This window comes from Priapulus caudatus, unplaced genomic scaffold (genome assembly GCF_000485595.1).
Source record: "Priapulus caudatus unplaced genomic scaffold, Priapulus_caudatus-5.0.1 Scaffold1682, whole genome shotgun sequence".
Classification (NCBI taxonomy): domain Eukaryota; kingdom Metazoa; phylum Priapulida; class Priapulimorpha; order Priapulimorphida; family Priapulidae; genus Priapulus; species Priapulus caudatus.
In genome coordinates this window covers 19,854-22,437 of record NW_014578743.1, presented here as the reverse complement: position 1 = coordinate 22,437, position 2,584 = coordinate 19,854, and the positions used below count along the sequence as shown (strand labels likewise).

The window sequence follows — 2,584 nt, the reverse complement described above, 5'->3', positions numbered from 1 at the left end:
CGCGTGCGCCTTGCCGCGGAACTGCGCGCAAGATTCGCGCTTAGCGGGCAGGATCAACACCTCTCAGGCGACGCTTCTCTGGTATCCGGTCTTTCATCTGTACAATAGTGTTGGGCAATTAACATATATTACAAGTATGACAAGTGTGCAACCACCGGGATTGAATCTGAATTCACAAGAACATAAATCAAATTTCGACATGCTATATTAGAATATAAACAAATTTATTTTGTTTTATTTGTACATATTTACATATTACAATCATGTCAAACAATCAGCAGCTCTGATCACTTACTGATCAACATGCATGCAACACTGCCCAACTCCCAACACTCAAAATCCCAATCAAGCGAGAGTCACAAGGCTGCTTAAATAATGGTTCAGTCCTCTTATAAACTCTACACAGAAACATTTTGTCACCGTATTCAGCAACTTCAGGTGTAATATCCACAACTTCACAGCAAGATGTATCGCTAAGAACATAGCCATTGTTTGGTTTCTTCTATGAAATTTTACAGCTACTGCCTTGCTGTTGGGTCGTCTTCACAACGGTTGACTAACTTAATCGCTTTGCTATTTGTGCAACGGAGTTTCTGCCTGAACGAACCATCCTCTTTAACTGCATGTAGTTTTCAAACGGAAAAGCACTGCAGTTGTCTAAACAACCATATTCCTTCACATCTGAAGCCAAATAAATCTAACAGTGCACATTGTACACTAGGAATTCATTGTCATACAAGTTGCAGCCCTGTGCAACAAAGTGCACTAACCGTTTATGAGCATAACCTCTGTAGGGTTGAGCAAGTTGTGGGCAGACAAGAATGGAGCTTGCAACACTCGGAATCATGAAGTGCTCAAACAATTCTAGTCTCAATATACCTCGCAATGCAATCTTCCCTGTATACAGCAATAACTGCCTGTATTCTGTGGCTTTCCATCTATCCACATCTGATAAACTTCGCGGCTTACGGGGAAAATTGTGAGGGATAAATGTTTTCAGTTCAATCAATTTCTTGCTGACTTGATCAATTTGACAGGCTGACATTTTCACATCTTTACTACTTCTCATCCATAGCAGAATTAACTTCTTCATCACACCAAGACATAGCTGGTGCATGTAATCGATTGGAAACGATTTCACCATATCTATGGGCAAGTCACAAAAGGGGGACACGACGTGGTGATGTTCTTCGTTGCACTGGTTCCTGAAGGATGTGTCGGTGCGAAGCTCAATGTTAGCAATATCCGGGTATGTAACCCTACCAAGCCACCTCTCCGGGCACATTTATCACAACCAAAATAGCCTGAGAATAACTTCGTCTCTTTCACTAGGGCCTTCGCTGGGCGTCACAAACGATGCACCTCGTGGTAATGCTAACTGTTCTGTCACCATCTTGTACACCATGCTGAATGAGGTTGTTTAGCTCTTCCATTGGCTTGGAGTCTCCATATGTTAAGGTTGCAGGGAAAACTATTACAGGTTCAACATTCACAATTGCACACAACACTGGCCATAGACTTTTGCGTGAACTTTTAAAGAGTGGAATGCCGTCCACATTTAAAGACAGTAAGTAGCGACCGTTTCTCTCACACTTGCAGGATATTGTTTGAAATGCTTCAGCATCTCTCAGTCCAAAATAAATGTACTCCATTCCAGATTTAATTTTTTATCTGTACGTCTTTGGTTGTTTTCAGCAATGTGTGCGCAGAAGCAGGTAAATCAGAGTGACCATTTTTCTTCAGGAGCTTAAGAAGGCTATCCACTGCATTTTGCTTAACGTTGTTATCACTGACCCACTTAGCCAAGTCATCTTCCAATAAGCCACTATTGGCATTCTCGGTTTCATTTTCTGAGTGATAAAGTCACATCCTAATCAATTACATCAAAGCTCCACTCCGCATTGCTGCATGCTCCTGTATCATCAATGTCATCAATGTTTTGTCCTGGACTGTGCATAGACTCACTATCGCTAGTTTGTAACACCACACTTCCTTAACTCAATGGCACAGTACCTGCAGCTGGAGCTTCATCATCACTGTTATTATCTCGGTGCATATTACTGATAATACTTGTTAATAACCGATTAGCACACATCCACTTTCTTTTGTACTTGAGACGATTTGCCTTCATTTTGTCCAAACTGTAATATACCCGGAGGCCAACTTACTTTTGAATGTGTTTCAAAGGCAAGCAGGAAACTTGGGAGATACTCTAGCGAAGTCTAAAAAACATAAAAGAATAGAATTACACACGTTTCACAGGCTTCCTGGTGGAAGCTAAAAAAAAAACGCGTTGGAGCCGAAACCTTTCCCCACGATGCTCTTCACCGTTCGCTTCTTCCCGCATTTGCCAATAATCTCTTCATCTTCTTCTGATTCGGATTGGGATTGTGATTCTTTCTCTTCCTCCTCGTTTACCCCTTCCTCCTCCTCTTCCTCCCAGGCAGGGGACTCGCCAGGGGACTTGGCAGGGGACTCTTCATCCCTGTCTGTTCCTTTCTGTTTCTGTTCTGTCTGTCTGTTCGTCTTCGCTGTTGACAATGGCAATACGTCGCGTATTGCAGTAGTGTAGAATATGCCCTCT

At 42.4% G+C, this 2,584-nt stretch overlaps 1 long non-coding RNA gene across 1 annotated transcript in view; it reads right to left on the bottom strand.

Annotated features, from left to right (window-relative positions):
- Positions 1-2,253, bottom strand: part of LOC106817327 — a 4,147-nt gene extending 1,894 nt beyond the window's left edge. The window contains exon 1 of the long non-coding RNA XR_001395034.1: positions 2,169-2,253. This is a non-coding gene — a long non-coding RNA (uncharacterized LOC106817327). The remainder of the gene's footprint in view (positions 1-2,168) is intronic.
- Positions 2,254-2,584: the final 331 nt, after the last annotated feature.